General features: G+C 46.8%; 1 protein-coding gene and 1 non-coding gene across 2 annotated transcripts in view; both read left to right on the top strand.

The window, feature by feature from the left end:
* The window catches only part of LOC135055149 (mitochondrial import inner membrane translocase subunit Tim23), a 109,241-nt gene that overhangs the window by 25,345 nt on the left and 64,249 nt on the right, over positions 1 to 19,647 (top strand). The window lies entirely within an intron of this gene.
* On the top strand, positions 16,761 to 16,876 carry LOC134899910 (U5 spliceosomal RNA). Its single transcript, XR_010173454.1, has one exon. It is a non-coding gene; the product is annotated as a U5 spliceosomal RNA (small nuclear RNA).

Here is a 19,647-nt window from a genome sequence, read left to right as displayed (position 1 = left end):
AACACGGGTGGATTCTAAATCTTCCAAAATCTCAATTGACCCCGACAACACATCTGCTGTTCCTGGGCATGATTCTGGACACGGTTCAGAAAAAGGTATTTCTCCAGGAAGAGAAAGCAAGGGAGTTATCCGAACTTGTCAAGAACCTCCTAAAACCAGGAACTGTGTCAGTACATCAATGCACAAGTGTCCTGGGAAAGATGGTGGCTTCGTACGAAGCGATTCCATTCGGCAGATTCCATGCACGAACATTTCAGTGGGATCTGCTGGACAAATGGTCCGGATCGCATCTGCACATGCATCAGCGGATAACACTGTCACCGAGAACAAGGTTGTCTCTCCTGTGGTGGTTGCAGACTGCCCATCTGTTAGTGGGCCGCAGATTCGGCATACAGGACTGGGTCCTGGTGACTACGGATGCCAGCCTACGAGGTTGGGGAGCAGTCACAAAGGGAAGAAACTTCCAGGGCGTGTGGTCAAACCTGGAGACGTCTCTTCACATAAATATACTGGAGCTAAGAGCGATCTACAATGCTCTAAGCCTGGCAAAATCGCTGCTTCAGGGTCAGCCGGTGTTGATCCAGTCCGACAACATCACGGCAGTCGCCCACGTAAACCGACAAGGCGGCACGAGAAGCAGGAGTGCAATGGCAGAAGCTGCAAGGATTCTGCGCTGGGCGGAGAATCATGTCGTAGCACTGTCAGCAGTGTTCATCCCGGGAGTGGACAACTGGGAAACAGATTTCCTCAGCAGACACGACCTTCACCCGGGAGAGTGGGGACTTCATCCAGAAGTTTTCCACATGATTGTGAACCGTTGGGAAAAACCAAAGGTGGACATGATGGCGTCTCGCCTCAACAAAAAATTGGACAGGTATTGCGCCAGGTCAAGAGACCCTCAGGCAATAGCTGTGGACGCTCTGGTAACACCGTGGGTGTACCAGTCAGTGTATGTGTTCCCTCCTCTGCCTCTCATACCAAAGGTACTGAGAATTATACGGAAAAGAGGAGTAAGAACAATACTGGTAGCTCCGGACTGGCCAAGAAGAACTTGGTATCCGGAACTTCAAGAGATGCTCACGGAGGATCCGTGGCCTCTACCTCTAAGAAGGGATCTGCTTCAGCAGGGACCTTGTATGTTCCAAGACTTACCGCGGCTGCGTTTGACGGCATGGCGGTTGAACGCCGGATTCTAAAAGAGAAGGGCATTCCTGAGGAAGTTATTCCTACTTTAATTAAAGCCAGGAAAGAAGTGACCGCACAACATTATCACCGCATTTGGAGAAAATATGTTGCGTGGTGTGAGGCCAAGAAGGCTCCAACGGAAGAATTTCAATTGGGTCGATTCTTACATTTCCTGCAAGCAGGATTGTCTATGGGCCTCAAATTGGGGTCCATTAAAGTTCAAATTTCGGCCTTATCAATTTTCTTCCAGAAGGAATTGGCGTCAGTGCCTGAAGTACAAACTTTTGTCAAAGGTGTACTACATATACAACCCCCAATAGTGCCTCCAGTGGCACCGTGGGATTTGAACGTGGTTCTAAATTTTCTCAAATCTCAGCCTTTAAAATCGGTAGATTTAAAATACCTTACATGGAAGGTAACCATGCTGTTGGCCCTGGCTTCAGCCAGGAGAGTTTCGGAGTTGGCAGCTTTGTCATACAAAAGCCCATATCTGATATTCCATTCGGACAGGGCAGAATTGAGGACACGTCCTCAATTTCTCCCTAAGGTGGTTTCGGCATTTCACTTGAACCAGCCTATTGTGGTGCCTGCGGCTACTAGCGACTTGGAGGACTCCAAGTTACTGGACGTTGTCAGAGCATTAAAAATATATATTTCAAGGACAGCTGGAGTCAGAAAATCTGACTCGTTGTTTACATTGTATGCACCCAACAAGTTGTGTGCTCCTGCGTCTAAACAGACGATTGCACGTTGGATATGTAGTACAATCCAACTTGCACATTCTGTGGCAGGCCTGCCACAGCCTAAATCTGTGAAGGCCCATTCCACAAGGAAAGTGGGCTCATCCTGGGCGGCTGCCCGAGGAGTCTCGGCATTACAACTTTGCCGAGCAGCTACGTGGTCAGGGGAGAACACGTTTGTAAAATTTTACAAATTTGATACTCTGGCTAAAGAGGACCTGGAGTTCTCTCATTCGGTGCTGCAGAGTCATCCGCACTCTCCCGCCCGTTTGGGAGCTTTGGTATAATCCCCATGGTCCTGACGGAGTCCCAGCATCCACTAGGACGTTAGAGAAAATAAGAATTTACTTACCGATAATTCTATTTCTCATAGTCCGTAGTGGATGCTGGGCGCCCATCCCAAGTGCGGATTGTCTGCAATGCTTGTACATAGTTATTGTTACAAAAATCGGGTTATTACTGTTGTGAGCCATCTGTTCAGAGGCTACTTCGTTTGTGTTATCATACTGTTAACTGGGTTCAGATCACAAGTTGTACGGTGTGATTGGTGTGGCTGGTATGAGTCTTACCCGGGATTCAAGATCCTTCCTTATTGTGTACGCTCGTCCGGGCACAGTACCTAACTGAGGCTTGGAGGAGGGTCATAGGGGGAGGAGCCAGTACGCACCATGTGACCTAAAAGCTTTTTTAGATGTGCCCTGTCTCCTGCGGAGCCCGCTATTCCCCATGGTCCTGACGGAGTCCCAGCATCCACTACGGACTATGAGAAATAGAATTATCGGTAAGTAAATTCTTATTTTCTCTCTATTTTAAGCAACAGATTACCTCAGCCAATATAACAAAGTGGGAAGGCCGCACGCCATTGTAGGGGTGGGGCCTTCACTATGAGCGAATCCTGCAGCTCACCAGCACCATTTTCCCTCTGCAGTGGACACAGGCGCTGACTGAAAGGGATGCGCCACTCCTCCGGAGAGACTCCAGATTACCTCAGCGGTACCAGGGGGTCATAGCAAGGGGGGGAGCGATTATTAGTGTACTAAGGGGTCTATTCATGAAGCAGTGAAAAGTGTGGAGAAGTGAGCCAGTGGAGAAGTTGCCCACGGCAACCAATCAGCATTGAAGTAGCATTTTTAATTTACATACTATACAATTGTACGGCTCAGCTGATTGGTTGCCATGGGCAACTTCTCCACAGGCTCACTTCTCCACTCTTTTCACCGCTTCATGAATAGACCCCCATGTCCCCTATACGGATACTTAGTCTACGACCCGGCTAAGCTTGGCATTATCGATAAGGGCGCGGTGGGGGCTGGCTCCAAATAACTGTCTCCCTGAAGGGCTCTTTGTGGGTTAATTGTGCTTAACCATTTCCTGTGTGTGTGCGCTGTCACATTTACGTTATGTCAGGCAAAGAGTGTTTCTTGTACAGCGGAGTGTTCCTCTTCACCAGGGGGCTCACTACTGGGTACTCAGGGCAGTGCACTTTCTCAGAATAGCGGGGCTGAACCTGAGTGGGTAAATTCCATTAAGGGAACGATCTCAAATATTTCTACAAAATCCCGCAATGAGAAAGAGATGCAGTACTTAAGACACTGTTTATGAATAGAGACTCAGACCCCAAACCAGCATCTCACTCCCCTCCCATTTGTCCGCAAAAGCGATCTCTGGCCCATATCCTGCAGTCTGACTCTGACGGGTCAGACATGGAGGAGGTTGAGGTGGATTTGGAGAAGGGCGGGGGGATACTACTCTGTCACAGGGAATAGAGGCTATCAGAGATGTTCTGCAAATTCCTGATAATGTGTCGGGAGTGTGAAGAATCTTATTTTAATGTAAAAAAGAAGACTTCAGTCACTTTTCCTGAGTCAAAGGAATTGAATACCCTGTTTGAAGAACCGTAGGTTAATCCTGATAAGAAACTTCAAATCCCTAAAAGGTTGCTCTCTTCTTTTCCTCTAGAGCAGTGGTTCTCAAACTTGGTCCTCAGGACCCCACACAGTGCATGTTTTGCAGGTAACCCAGCAGGTGCACATGTGTATTAATTACTCACTGACACATTTTTAAAAGGTCCGCAGGTGGAGCTAATTATTTCACTTGTGATTCTGTGAGGAGACCTGCAAAACATGCACTGTGTGGGATCCTGAGGACCGAGTTTGAGAACCTCTGCTCTAGAGGATAGGAAAAAATGGGAAAATCCACAGATAGTAGACGCATCAGTCTCTAGGCTGTAACGTAAAATTGTATTGCCTGTCCCTGGTGCAGCCTCCCTAAAAGATATGGCTGATCGTAAAATTGAGACTACACTGAAATCATTGTACACAGCTGCTGGGGTGGCCCAAAGACCCACTATTGCATGTGCGTGGATCACAAAAGCCATTGCTAAATGGTCAGGTAACCTAATTGAGGGGTTAGATTCCTTGTCTAGTGGGGATGTTTTACTCCTGCAGCATATACAGGACTCTGAACTTTATGGTGGAAGCCATAAAAGAGATTGGTTTGCTTAATGCACGGACCACCGCTGTGGCAGTGTCAGCACGCAGGGGCTTGTGGCTACGCCAGTGGACTGCTGATACGGACTCCAGGAAAGGCGTGGAAGGCCTGCCATTCACAGGAGAGGCCTTGTTTGTAGACTAACTAGACAAATGGATCTCCAAAGATACTGCGGGTAAGTCTACGTATCTTCCTTCTGCAGCTCCCCCAGCCAGGAAAGCTTATTCAGCTTCATATTTACAGTCCTTTCGGACAGCCAAGTTTAAGGGAGAATCCAGAGGTGCAAGAGGTAAACCAGCAACTGCAGGTGCTCGGGAACAGAGCTCAGGCTCTGCTTCCTCAAAGCCTTAAGCATGACGGTGGACCACGATGCCTAGAGGGCTGTCAGGTGGGAGCCCGACTAAAATTCTTTAGTCACATCTGGAAGTTTGTGCCGGGATCCCTGAGTCATAGATCTTATTTCCTAGGGCTACAGACTGGAGTTGCAAGACTTCCCACCTCACAGATTCTTCAAATCAGGTTTACCAGCTTCATAAGAGGCAACTAAAACTTTACAGCAGGCCATCCAAAAACTGGTACAGACTCAAGCCATTGTTCCAGTTCCACCTCATCTGCACAACAAGGGGTACTATTCCAACTTGTTTGTAGTACCTAAACCGGACGGTTCGGTAGGACCAATTCTGAACCTGAAGTCCTTGAATCCTTTCTTAAGAGTTTTTTCAAGTTCAAGATGGAGTCTCAGAGCGGTTATCTCAGGTCTGGAGGAAGGGGAATTCCTTGTGTCTCTGGTTATCAAGGATTCGTACCTTCACATTCCGATCTGGCCGCCTCATCAGGCTTATCTACGGTTTGCACTGCAGGACTATCACTACCAGTTCCAGGCCCTGCCATTTGGTCTCTCCACGGTACTGAGGGTATTCAACAAAGTGATTGCAGAGATGATGTTTCTCCTTCGCAAGCAGGGAGTGAACATAATTCCGTACCTGGACGATATTCTGATAAAGGCGCCATCCAGGGAGAGGTTTCTGGACCGCATTGGCCTCTCAACCAAACTTCTCCAGGATCACGGGTGGATTCTGAACTTTCCGAAATCTCACCTAGAGCCAACAATGAGGCTCCCATTCCTGGGAATGATACTGACACGGAGTCGCAGAAAGTGTTCCTTCCATTGGAAAAGGCATTAGTAATCCAGTCGATGGTTCGGGATGTCCTGAAGCCAACCCGGATATCTGTGCATCTATGCGGTGGCCTCTTACAAGGCACTTCAATACGGAAGGTTTCACGCAAGACCCTTCCAGCTCTATCAGTTGGACAAATGGTCCGGATCGCATCTTCACGTGCACTAGAGTATCCGTCTGTCGCCAAAAGCCAGGGTCTCCCTTCTGTGGTGGTTACAGATTTCTCACCTCGGAGGTTCGGAATTCAGAACTGGATCCTGTTAACCACGGACGCAAGCCTTAGAGGTTGGGGAGCAGTCACCAAGGGGGTGCAGTTTCAAGGAAGATGGTCGTCAGGAAATCATCCTTCCAATCAACATTCTGGAACTCGGGGCCATATAGAACGCCCTTCTGCAGGCCTCATATCTTCAAGATCGGGCCATTCAGGTCCAGTCGGACAGTGTGACGTACATAAAACGACAGGGCGGAACAAAAAAGCAGAGCAGCGATGTCAGTGGTGTCAAGAATTCTACCCTGGGCATAAAAAAAACACTTTGGCGTTGTCAGCGGTCTTCATTCCAGGAGTAGAAAGCTGGGAAGCAGACTTCCTCAGTAGACACGACCTGCACCTTGGGGAGTGGGGCCTTCACCCAGAAGTGTTCAGGTGCATGACACGTCGGTGGGGATATTCACAAATCGACATGATGGCCTCTTCTCAAAAAGAAGCTCAAGCGGTATTGTCCCAGGCCGAGAGACCCACAGGCAGTGGTGGTAGACGCTCTGACGACTCCATGGGTCTATCAGATGGTGTACGTGTTTCTTCCACTTCCTCTGATCCCAAGAATGCTAAAGTGAATAAAAAGGGAAAAGGTTCAAGCGATACTCATTGCTCCGGACTGGCCGAGAAGGGCCTGGTACGCGGACCTTCTGGAGATGCTCCTCGAGGATCCGTGGCCTCTACCTCTTCGCGAGGATCTTCTGCAACAGAGCCCGTTCGTCTATCAGGACTTACCGCGGCTACGTTTGACGGCATGGAAGTTGAACGGCTGATTCTACCCAGAATAGGGATCCCTAATAAAGTTATCCAGACTATGATCCAAGCCAGGAACGGGGTAACGTCTAAACATTACCACCGTATTTGGAAGAAACACGTCTCTTGGTGTGAGAGCAGAACTTATTCTGCGGTTGAATTTCACCTGGGACGTTTCCTGCTTTTTCTGCAGTCAGGTGTTGATGTTGGCCTACATCTGGGCTCCATAAAGGTCCAGATTTCGGCCTTGTCCATTTTCTTTCAGAAACAATTGGCTTCTCTCCCTGAGGTCCAGACGTTTTTGAAACGTGTTCTGCGCATCCAACCTCCCTTTGTGTCTCCCACGGCACCTTGTGATTTCAATGTGGTGCTGCAGTTCCTCCAATCAGATTGGTTTGAACCGTTACGGGAGGTAGATGTAAAGTGCCTTGGCTTCAGCAAGACATGTGGCGGCGTTAGGGGTGTTGTCTTGCAAGAGCCCCTACTTAATTTTCCATGAGGACAGAGCTGAACTCGAGACTCGTCAGCAATTTTTTTCTAATGTGGTGTCCGCATTTCATATCAACCAACCTATTGTAGTTCCGGTTGTTACGAACACCTTTGCTACTTCAAAGTGTTTGGCTGTTGAGAGTGCTTTGAAGGTGTATGTAAAGAGAACAGCTAGTCACCGGAAATCTGACTCTCTGTTCGTTCTTTATGATCCCAATAAAATTGGGTGTCCTGCTTCAAAGCGGTTAATTGCACGCTGGATCAGGCTCGCTGTCCAGCATGCTTATTCCACGGCAGGCTTGCCGGTTCCAAAATCTGTACAGGCCCACTCTACTAGGTCGGTTGGTTCTTCTTGGGTGGCTGCCTGGGGTGTCTCGGCTTTACAGCTCTGCCGAGCAGCTACTGTCAGGTTTGAACACGTTTGCTAAGTTTTACAAGTTCGATACTTTGGCCTCTGAGCCCTTCAGTTTGGTCAATCAGTTCTGCAGGAACCTCAGTACTCTCCCACACGGTTTGGGAGCTTTGGTACTTCCCCATGGTACTAAATGGATTCCCAGTATCTCCTAGGACGTAAGAGAAAATAGGATTTTAATTACCTACCGGTAAATCCTTTTCTCATAGTCCGTAGGGGATACTGGGTGCCAGCCCGGTGCTTTGTTCTTCGTGCACTGTCACTTGGTTAAGCAAGGTTGTTTGGTTCAGTTGTTTGCTGTTCCTGTTTACAAGTTTTCGCTAGAATGGCTTTCCTCTTGTTATGGTTGTGCTGGTTCAAAATCTCACCACTTACCTTTTCTATATCCTTCTCTCAAAGTATGTCCGTCTCCTCTGCACAGTTTCCTAGACTGAGTCTGGTAGGAGGGGTATTGAGGGAGGAGCCAGCACACCTAGTCAAACGTCTATAGTGTCCATGGCTCCTAGTGGACCCGTCTATACTCCATGGTACTAAATGGATTGCCAGTATCCCCTACAGACTACGAGAAAAGGATTTACCGGTAAGTAATTCAAATCCTATGTTTACACCTACAGACAAGCGGGACGCCGCAGTCTGTCCTTGACTTTTAGTTCCATTTTGTGACTCAATTTCCGTGCGTTTGACTTCCATCTCTGCAAGAAAAACAGCTGGTTTACAACAGGCTATTATTTATTTATTATTATTTATTAACAGTTTCTTATATAGCGCAGCATATTCCGTTGCGCTTTACAATTAGAACAGTAATAGAACAAAACTGGGTAAAACAGACAGACATAGAGGTAGGAAGGCCCTGCTCGCAAGCTTACAATCTATAGGCTATTGCAATTTATTGGATTTCCTTTTTCATTAGTGGAATCAGAATATTCCAAATACTGCAAATCATATTGACCATTGTCAATGGGTTACAGAGATGCTATTTTGTCATAAGTATATTTCTTTTTCATCCACTAGGGGTCACTGGAGTACTCTTGGGATATGGACGGCTTAGCAGAAACAAAGGCACTGAATATTTAAATTTAGAACTCTCCACCCCTCCATATCCCAGAGTACCTCAGTGTACGACCTCAGTGTTTTTTCCGTGCTCACAGCAATAACCAGGCTTGTGGGGACTTCCCACACTTGGTGGAAGATTTTATTAATTTTTCATTTTTACTTTTTAATTTTTACACTTAGCACATCCCTTCCCAGTTTCTGGAAAAACATGGGTCCGGGATGGTGCCGCTGCAAGGACAGCGCATGGCGTGTCGGTCCTCACAAAGAGCACCCTCACAGCCACAGGCAGCCCACTGTCTCCTGCAACAGCTGGACGGAGCTTACACATAGAAGCCCCGTCGCAGCCATGACCGGAAAGCGTCGCAGGACCTCCCTACAAAAGGTATGCTGGGGAAACGGGGCGGTCAGCGCAGGCTGCCGCTCCGCTGTGTGGGGTCCGTGGGTAAAGCAGACCGCTAGCCGCTCCAGCGCTCCGTCTGCCGCTCCGATCGCCCGCACCACGCTCCGTCCTCCCGCCAGGCGCTCCGTCCTCCCGCCAGGCGCTCCGTCAGCGGTACACCGCTCACAGAGGGAGACCCGCCGCAGCTTCGCTCCGTCAGCGGTGCTCACAGAGGGAGACCCGCCGCAGCTTCGCTCCGTCAGCGGTGCTCACAGAGGGAGACCCGCCGCAGCTTCGCTCCGTCAGCGGTGCTCACAGAGGGAGACCCGCCGCAGCTTCGCTCAGTCAGCGGTGCTCACAGAGGGAGACCCGCCGCAGCTTCGCTCAGTCAGCGGTGCTCACAGAGGGAGACCCGCCGCAGCTTCGCTCAGTCAGCGGTGCTCACAGAGGGAGACCCGCCGCAGCTTCGCTCCGTCAGCGGTGCTCACAGAGAGAGACCCGCGCAGCTTGCCTAGCAACACCGCGCTCCGGCCAGCCGATTTCAGCTGCTCTGGACTATGTGTCCCTCGCCTCCCTGCAATGAGCTTCCCGGCTCCCCGCTGAGACACAGCGCTACAGGGAGTACAGGGAAGGGGGGGGGGGGGGGGAGTGGGGGACCTGACTGATTTACTGCGTGGCTGCAGCTGCCAGATGCTGCAAGGGGAAAATCACGGTATAATAGGCTGTTGAGCCTATATATATAGCTGCCATATCTATAGAAGCTATTAATATTAACCTATCTATAGAAGATATTAATACAAAATTAACTGCAGGCAGAGCTTATATTAAATGTGCCCTGCCTGTGATTGTATTGTAACCTGCATGTCATTATCAGTGTATACTAGACTGTGGTTATCAGTGTATACTAGACTGTGATTATCACTGTATAATAATCTATTGAGCCTATATTAACTGCAGCAGGTATTGTAACTTGTCCTGTGAGTCTCAGTGTAAGCATGGCATGGGGGCCATTTTAATCATGTTTCCTGTTTTTTCCAGTGGTAATTCCAGAACATTCCTGCCCTACATATCTACGCTACCGGAGGCGCAGGGGTGTTAGTGGGAATTTTGGTTCAGGTTTCACATAGGCTGCCCATGTAAACTGTATTTAGCCATAAATATATATATATAGATATATATATATATATATATATATATATAGATATATATATTACGCACCTTAAGTAAAGATTATACTGAGTCGTGCAAGTGTCTGTCCTTTGGCTATTGTGGCATAAATCTACCACAGATTCAGTTGGTTTGTAGGTTTCCACTCCGGAAGCCTGTTCATTCCCAGATCCTATGTTAAGCATTGGCAATTCAAATTGACTCCGCTCGACAGGAGCGGTAAGAGCGGAGTCTCGGAAGTTACTCCGCCAGCTCTAACGAAGGAGTCTCAGTCTTTCCAAAGGTCCAATTTCCCTTTGGGTACCAGGGTGCTAATTTAACTGGTCTTATAATTTAATGCAGTCTGACAATTCTATGTCAAACCTCACAGCGATAACTACGAGTGAGAAGGGTACATTAGACCAGCAGTCAGATAGTGCGGGTTTTGACAACCATACATTGCTAATGACCAGTGAGTCAATGTCTCAAATTTACAGAGACTAAGGAGACTCTAACATCTAATCCGTCGAATTTAATAAACGACAGATCTTCAATGAGTTTCTTATTTAGAATATCTAACTAAGATTTAAGTCTATTTACCCGTTTCCACATCTAAATGGGAGAATCCGCCATTGGTGAATTCGTCTGTGTCAAACATTATAAAGACCCAAGATACATTTGGGTCACTAGGCGCTCTATGTATGGAAACAATGACGATCACGTTAGACTTATCGTTAATAAGAAGCTGCAGAGTATCTCTGTAAAGCTTCTGCTGACGCCTGTTACCTCGATTCTCGCTTTTTATCGTCGCTAGTTTCAGCACAACAAGGCCAGAAGTTGTTTGGTACTAAATTTGATATTCAGGCCAAGGCGGGGGTGGGGGGTAAAGTCTAGCCATTGCCGCCTCCGGTATCAAAACGGAAATACTTTGGTCCGGCGTTTAAAGTCTTTAGACTTCAGTCTTTTCAAGGCTGTGGTACAAAAACAGTCACGACTTGTAACGCCAGGGCACTAAAGTCAACAAGCCAGTGGCTTGACGGCCTCTTAGGCCATCTCGAATTTCCAATTGTGGAAGCGCGCCTTTACACGTTACATTTGCCGGGTTTCCAGACATCCACTCATGGATGTATCCGCTATTTAAAGGTTAAAAGACAAGACTGCCTCTGTCGGACGAAATTAGGCGTTTTGGCAGGTTGCCATTCAGTCTCTGCTGGTTTCAGCTGTTTTTATTTCCAGGCCTGGTACACCAACAGAGTCAGGGTTACTTATTCCCTCTGTTTGGGGTACCGAAGCCGGAGGGCTCCGTCGCAGTCTCAATCAGCAAGTCACTTACTACAGTTTGAAAATGGATTTCTGCGGTTAGTATTTGCATATTTGGAGCCACAAGATTGCATGATTGCGCTTGATCTTCAGAATGCGTATTTACCCATTCCGGTTTGGTCACCGCATCACAGGTTCTTGCGTTTTGCAATACGCCACAACCATTAACCGTTTCAGGTTCTACCGTTTGGCCTCTTGTCAGCGCCTCGGGTATTCACCAAAGTGATGTTGGTGATGATAGCTCATCTCAGAGCCCTGGCAGTGACAATCGTTCCATACTTGGACGATCTGCTCATAAGAACTCTGTCTCAACAGAGGTTCCTCTTACTTGCGCTACTAACGTACACCACGGTTGCAGTGTCAAGTTCAAAAACAATCGCATCTAATTCCATCTGAACTTCAATTCCTAGGTATGAGTATAGATACGGTAAATCAAAGAGATTTACCTACTACACCAGAAAGAACAGATTATACCATCTAGTAAAATTAGTGCAAAAGCCACGCACACTAGCGGTACATTGGTGTATTCGCCTATTAGGAACAATTATGTGTTTTCGGAGCGCTTTAGTTCGCCGGGTTTCACTCGCGTTTCCCACAGGGGGGCGAGGGTGTCTATACTCTGGGCGAGAGTCTCAGAGGTTGAGGAGTTGTAGTTAAAAAGGTCAGCGACAGGGGTTCTACAACGGATCACGACAGATTGCTGTCTATAAATGTCCTGGAACTCCGTGCAATTTACAATGCACTACATGCTTCGCTTTCAGTCTGTCCAAGTGCAGTCAGACAACGCAACGGGAGTTGCATACACAACATCCAGGGAGGACCGAGAAGCCGCATGGCAATGCGGGAGGTAGCTCGAATCCTCAATTGCCCAGAATACCACAAGGTGATATTGTCGACGGGGTTCATTCCGGGAGTGGACATCTGTTAGATGATCTTAGCCGTCGGGATTTTCATCCAGACAACTGGGCATTAAATCCAGAGGTGTTTCACATGTGGGTCCACAGGTGGGGTTACCTTCAGGTGTACATGATGGCATCTCGCCACAATTACAAACGCTCAGTATGTGTACAGAACGACAGGTCACAAGGGCAGTGGCGGTGGAGGCTCTCACATTCGCGTGGTCGTACAGCCTCGTGTATCTGGGTCCACCGTTTTCCGCTGCTCTCTCCGTTGCTAAAACGGATCATAAGACAGTTCGTCACAGTCATACTAGCGATATCTCATGGGTTTCGGAGAGCTTGCTTCTCGAATCTCCAAGGAATACTCGCACACGATCCTTGCCCGCTCATACTACGTCCAACCTGTTACAACAGGGACCGTTCTTTTACCCCTATTTACCTATGTACCGCAGCTGCGGTTGCCGGGGTGGTGGTTGAGATCGCCCTCTTAAGACAAGAGATAGGGCATTACAGTATCGATTATACCAACCATGTTACGAGCTAGGAAGCCGGTTACGGCAGCTCATTATTACAGAATTTGGTGTGCCTATATAGGTTGGTGTGAAGCTCGGAAGTTTCCGACATCATCTTTCAAGTTACCCGTATTCTGTTATTTTACAGACGGGGTGGGATGGAGAACTGCGTTTATCTACACTGAGGGTGCAGGTATCTGTGTTGTCAATTTATTTTCAAAGACGTTTGACTCTATTGCGTCGGTACACACCTTTCTTTATCATCCACTAGGGGTCACTGGAGTACTCTTGGGATATGGACGGGCGTAGCCGAACAAAGGCACTGAATATTCAAATTTAGGACTCTCCCCCCCCCCTCCATATCCCCAAGTACCTCAGTGTACTTTGCCAGTGTTTTTTCGGTGCTCACAGCATGATCATCGGCTTGTGGCAATGGCCACTTTTCAGAAGATTTTTATTTTTATTTTTTATTTTTACACTTCCCGTCCCAGTTTCTGGAAAAACTTGGGTCCGGGATGGTGCCGCTGCAAGGCAGCGTATGGCGTGTCGGTCCTCACAAAGAGCACCCTCACAGCCACAGGCGCTATAAGGCAGCGCATGGCGTGTCGGTCCTCACAAAGAGCACCCTCACAGCCACAGGCAGCTGGTTAATGCAAGCTGCACGGAAAACAACTGGACGGAGCTTACAGAAAGAAGCTCCGTCACAGCCAAGATGACTGACAAACTGGACAGAGCTTACATACAGAAGCCCCGTCACAGCCAGCATGAGAAGTCGTCACAAGCTGGACGGAGCTTGCAGCACAAGGTATGGTGGGTCAGGGCGGTCAGCTCACGCTGCCGCCCTGCAGTGTGGGGAAAGTGTTTATTTTATGTTGGCATACCGCTGAATATCTCCCTGCACCCGCTCCAGCCGCCGCACTACCTAGCAGCAGAGCGGCCGCACGTCAATCACAGACGCCGGCCGCTCTCCCAGCACTAATACAGCTCAGAGCGGCCGCACGTCAATCAGACGCCGGCCGCTCTCCCAACCCGGCCACCGCTGTACACAGCGCCGCCCGAGCCAGCTACTCGGCAGAACTCCGGAGCACTGCTCAGAGCGGCCGCACGTCAATCACAGACGGCGGCCGCTCTCCCATCGCTAAGACCGGAAGCAGAGCTCAGAGCGGCCGCACGTCAATCACAGACGCCGGCCGCTCTCCTGTACACAGCGCTGGCCGAGCCAGCTACTCGGCAGAACTCCGGAGCACTGCTCAGAGCGGCCGCACGTCAATCGCAGACGGCGGCCGCTCTCCCATCGCTAAGACCGGAAGCACAGCTCAGAGCGGCCGCACGTCAATCACAGACGCCGGCCGCTCTCCTGTACACAGCGCCGGCCGAGCCAGCTACTCCGGAGCACAGCTCAGAGCGGCCGCACGTCAATCAGACGCCGGCCGCTCTCCCAACGCTGGTACCCGGCCACCGCTGTACACAGCGCCGCCCGAGCCAGCTACTCGGCAGACAGCCAGCGACGCCGTATCATATCCGGTCACTGAGGTCTGAAGTCGCCGCAGCTATACTCTGCGCTCTCCTGCTCTCCCGGCACCGCTGCAGGTAACATGGGGTGGAAGTTACCTTACAAGCAGCGCAGCTGCAAGGGGGGGGTGAGGGGGGAGTATATGGCCATAGCAGCAGATATGAAAGGCTGCAAGGAGTTAACAAAAGTTTGTTAAGCAGTTAATAGCCTATCATAACCTAAGGTTTTCTGTTAAGACTGCAATATAATACATTCACTGCAGGCTGGATTTATAGTAACTGGAGGTTAACTAAGTGTATGGTTAACTAAGTGTATGTGTTTACTGTATAATAGATCTGTAATAACATATACGCTATATATATTAACGGTATAAAAGGCTATTAAGGCTATAAATTGCCTGTACTGTGAATTTCAGTGAAAGCAAAACGGCCATTTTAATTATTGCTGTTTTTCCAGCTTATAATTCCTGAACATTCCGGCCATACACCTTTACTCCACAAGGAGGCGCAGGGGTGTTGGTGGGAATTTTTAGTTCAAGATAATTCTAGAACATTCCTGCCCTACATCTCTAAGCCACCAGAAGGCGCAGGGGTGTTAGTAGGAATTTGCTTCGGGTTTCATATGCCAATATGAACTGTTTTTCACATAAAGAATACTTTAGGTTCCTAAGGATTTCCGTACATTCATATAAATATGCAGTTCAGCAATAACATATATATATATATATATATATATATATATATATATATATATATATATATATATATATATGCCATATAATAATTTCATTAAGTCGTGCAAGTGTCTGTCTGTTGCCTATTATGGTGTCTGTCTACATAGCAAGTAAGGCTATAGTGCAGACTAAAAATACTTTTATAAAATTGGCAATTCAAATTAAAAGAGCAGTAATCGGAGTCTCGGAATTACTCCGCCAGCTCTAACAAAAGACAGTCTTTCCAAAGGGCTAATTTTCCTTTGGCTACCAGAGTGTTTATTTCACTGGTCTTATAATTTAATGCACGATTCTATGTCAATCTCACACCGATAAATACGAGTGAGAACGGTACAGTAGTCCAGCACTCAGATAGTGCGGGGTTTTGGATAACCATACATATTCGTTGCCAAAAGGACGCGATCCGTCATGGGTTGATGAGTTTCTGTCAAACATTATAAAAACCCAGGATATATTTGGGTCACTAGAATCTATGTATGAAACCATGCCGATCACTGTTAAAAGAAGCGGCAGAGTATAGCTGAAAAGCTTCTGATAACGCCGGTTATTTTCATTGTCGCTAGTTAAGCGCGACAAGGCCAGAGCTTGTTTGCTCCTAAATTTGATATACTTGTAACGGCATTTTTATTCCTTTATGATATTCAGCCATTACCGCATACAGTATACTTGTTACGGCGTTTTATCCCTTTATACAAAAACAGTCACGCCTTGTAACGACAGGACGTTACAGTCAGCAAGCCAGTGGTTTGATGACCTCTTTTACAATTGTGGAAGCGCGTCTTTACATGTTACATTTGCGAGGTTTCATGACTTCAACTTATATATGTCTCAGCTGTTTACAGCTTAAAGACAAAACTGCCTCTGTTGAACGGTTTGGCAGGTTGTCATTTAGTCTTTGCTGGTTTATAAACCAGGCAATAGTACGCCAACAGAGTCACAGTTACTTATTCCCCTCTGTTTGAGCAAAATCAAACAGCTCCGTTGCAATATCAATCAGCAAGTCATTTACTACAGTTAGAAAATGGATTTTCTGCAGTTAGTTTTTGCTTATTGAAGCCACAAAATTGTATAATTGCATTTGATCTTCACAATGCGTATTTACCCAGTCCGGTTTCTTCATCACAGGTTCTAGCGTTTGCAAATCGCCACAACCATTAACATTTCATTTCTACCGTTGCTTATCGCTTCCGGTATTTGCTACAGTGATGTTGGAATGATAGCTCATCTCACATAAGAACTATGTATTAACAAAGTTCCTCTAACTTGCGCTACTAAGGTATACTACAGTAGCAGATTAAGTTTGAAAACAATCACATCTAAGTCTGTCTAAACGATGTCAATTCCTAGGTAAGATTATAAATACGGTAAATCAACGACTTTTACCTACTACACCAGCAAGAACAAAAGTACACGCACACTAGCGGTACATTGGTGTATTTACTTATTAAGAATAAGATGTGTTTTCAATTTAGTTCGCCACCCTTCACTCGCGTGTCCCACAGAGGGACAAGGGTGCGTATACTCTAGACGACAGTCACAGAGAGTCAGGATTTGTAGTTAAAATCAACGCAAAGGTTCTAAAACACGACAGATTGCTGTCGATAAATGTACTAGAACTCTGTGCATTTTACAATGCAAGAGATAAATGTCCTAGAACATTTTACAATGCAATAAATAATTCGCTTTCAGTCTGACCAAGGATAGACTCTGGTTTTCTCTTCAGAACGAATAAATCTTTCACTTTTTACTAAAGATTTCCGTGGAGAGGAACAACCGTAAGTTTCATGTAATTTAATTTTGTGTTTTTTTTCATGCCTGGCTCACGCTGCCCTTCAGCAGTCAAACAAAGCAACGGCAGTTGCATACTCAACAACCAGTGAGAACCAATAAGCCGCATGGCAAGGCGGTAGGTAACTCAAATCTTCAATGGCTCAGAACGCCATTATGTGAAAATGTCAAAAGATCAATCCGTGAGTGGACATCTGTTAGACAGACGATCTCACCCGTCAGGGTTTGGATCTTAAAAACTGGACATTAAATCCACAGGTGTTTCAGATGTAAGTCCACAGAAGGGGGTTACCCTCAAGTATACATGAGGGCATCTCGCCACAATTACAAAAGCTCAGTATGTGTACATCACATTCATGGGGTTATTCAGCATCGTGTATTTGGCTCCACCATTTTCCGCTTCTTTCTTCGTTGCCAAAACGGATCAGAAGACAGTTCGTCACAGTCATACTGGTGGTATCTCATGGGTTTCAGAGAAGTTTGCTTCTCGAATTTTCAAGGAATACTTGCACACGATCTTGGCCCGCTCATAATACGTCCAACCTGTTACATCAGGGAACGTTCTTTTACCCATAGTTACCTAGGTACCTATTATCTATGTACCGCAGCTGCGGTTGACGGGGTGAGGGTTCAGACCGCCCTCTTAAAAAAAAAAAAAAAAAAAAAAAAAAATAGAGCATTACAGTATCGGTTATACCAACCATGTTACGAAATAGTAAGCCGCTTAAGGCAGCTCATTATTAAAAATTTTAAAATTTTTCGTGTGCTTACATAAGTTGTAAACTTCGGAAGTTTCCAACATCATCCTTCAAGTTACCCGTATTCTGTTAAACGGGATGGGATGGAAAACTGCGTTCATCTGCACTAAGAGTGCAGGTATCTGTGTGGTAAACTTATTTTCAAAGCGTTTGCCTCTAGTTGCGTCTGTAAACATCTTTCTACAAGGTGTCACCAAAGTTCAGACTCTATTTATCCCACCTACAGCGCCAGGCGATTTCAGGTTGGGTTCAGATTTTCTTACAGTTTCATATTTTGGAACCCTTTCAACAAATGGGGATTAAGTTTCTCACTTTGGAAAACATTTTTCTTCTAGCCTTGGCTTCGGCAAGGGTGCTTCGGCAAGGATTTTGTTTTCATATTTGGGTGCCTTGTATTCCAAGCCACCGTATTTGAGTTTTCTCATGACAAAGCAGATCTTCGGACGAAAACCGCTTTCATATTCTTCACATCAATATACCAATAGTGGTTCCTGTGGGGACAGCACATTCTAAAATTCTGAATGTGGTACAAGCGTTACGCGTTTATATATGTACCAAACGACTACAGTACGTGATATGAATACGTTGTTTGTTCTATATGATACTGCAAACTGGGGTTAGCCAGTTTCTCAGCAGACATTATCCAGTTGGATAATAATAATGACTACAAGTCAGGCTTACGTTACGGCTAAGTTACAATCGCCTACGTCAGTAATAGTTCATCCCACAGGTTCTGTGGGAATGTCAGACCCAGCGGGTCGTGGAGCGTCTACTACGCGGCTACATAGCCTTCAGTGCACCACGTTTGTGCACTTTTACATATGAATGGTGAAGCCATCAGCATCTAGCTTTGGCTGCCTACTGTTACAAGTATCAAACAGCTCTCCCGCCACGAGGGAAGCTTTGGTACGTCCCAAGAGTACTCCAGTGACCCCTAGTGGATGATAAAGAAAATAGGATTTTGGTACTTACCAGGTAAATCCTTTTCTTTGAATCCATAGGGGGCACTGGACGCCCACCCAGAGCAGTTTTACCTGGGTTGTTTTAAGCTCAAGGGAGCTTAGGGTAACAAATTTTACGTAATTGATATTAAGCTCAGAGGAGCTTATGGTAACACATTTTCACCGATGGGTTCAAATTATAAAGGGCTATCGGTTATGGTGTCAACTGTTTAGTTGACAATATGGTTATGGGTCAACATTGTTGTTGTCCGTTATGTTATAGGTATTCTCCATTGTCAACCTCTTTATATCCTGTTCGCTCAGTAAAAAACACTGGCAAAGTACACTGAGGTACTTGGGGATATGGAGGGGGGGAGAGTCCTAAATTTGAATATTCAGTGCCTTTGTTCGGCTACGCCCGTCCATATCCCAAGAGTACTCCAGTGCCCCCTATGGATTCAAAGAAAAGGATTTACCTGGTAAGTACCAAAATCCTATTTTCTACAAGGTGTCATCAGAGTGCAGCCTCCATTTATCCCACCTACAGAGCCATGCGACTTGAAGCTGGGTTCAGATTTCTTACAGTTTTCATATTTTGAACCCTTACAACAAATGGGGATTAAGTTTCTCACTTGGAAAACGTTTTTTTCTTCTAGCCTTCGCTTCGGCAAGGGTTTTGTTTCTCAAATTTGGGTGCCTTGTATTCCAAGCCACCGTATTTGGGTTTCCTCATGACAGAGCGGAACTTCGGATGAATTCCGATTTCTTATTTTTCACATCAATAAACCAATAGGGTTTCCTGTGTTGACAGCACATTCTAGAATTCTGAATGTGGTACGCGCATTACGCGTTTATATGTCCCGAACGTCTACAGTTTGTAATACGGATACGTTGGTTGTTCTCTATGATGCTGCCAACTGGGGTTAGCCAGTTTCTCAGCAGACATTATCCAGTTGGATAAAACTGACTACACGTCAGGCTTACCTTAAGGCTAAGTTACAGTCGCCTACGTCAGTAATAGCTCATCCCACAGGTTCTGTGGGAATGTCATGACCAGCTGGTCGTGGAGCTTCTACGACGCGGCTACATAGTCTTCAGTGCA

Source organism: Pseudophryne corroboree, chromosome 3, assembly GCF_028390025.1.
Source record: "Pseudophryne corroboree isolate aPseCor3 chromosome 3, aPseCor3.hap2, whole genome shotgun sequence".
Classification (NCBI taxonomy): domain Eukaryota; kingdom Metazoa; phylum Chordata; class Amphibia; order Anura; family Myobatrachidae; genus Pseudophryne; species Pseudophryne corroboree.
The sequence above is the reverse complement of the archived record's forward strand: the minus strand, read 5'-3'. Positions and strand labels throughout refer to the sequence as shown.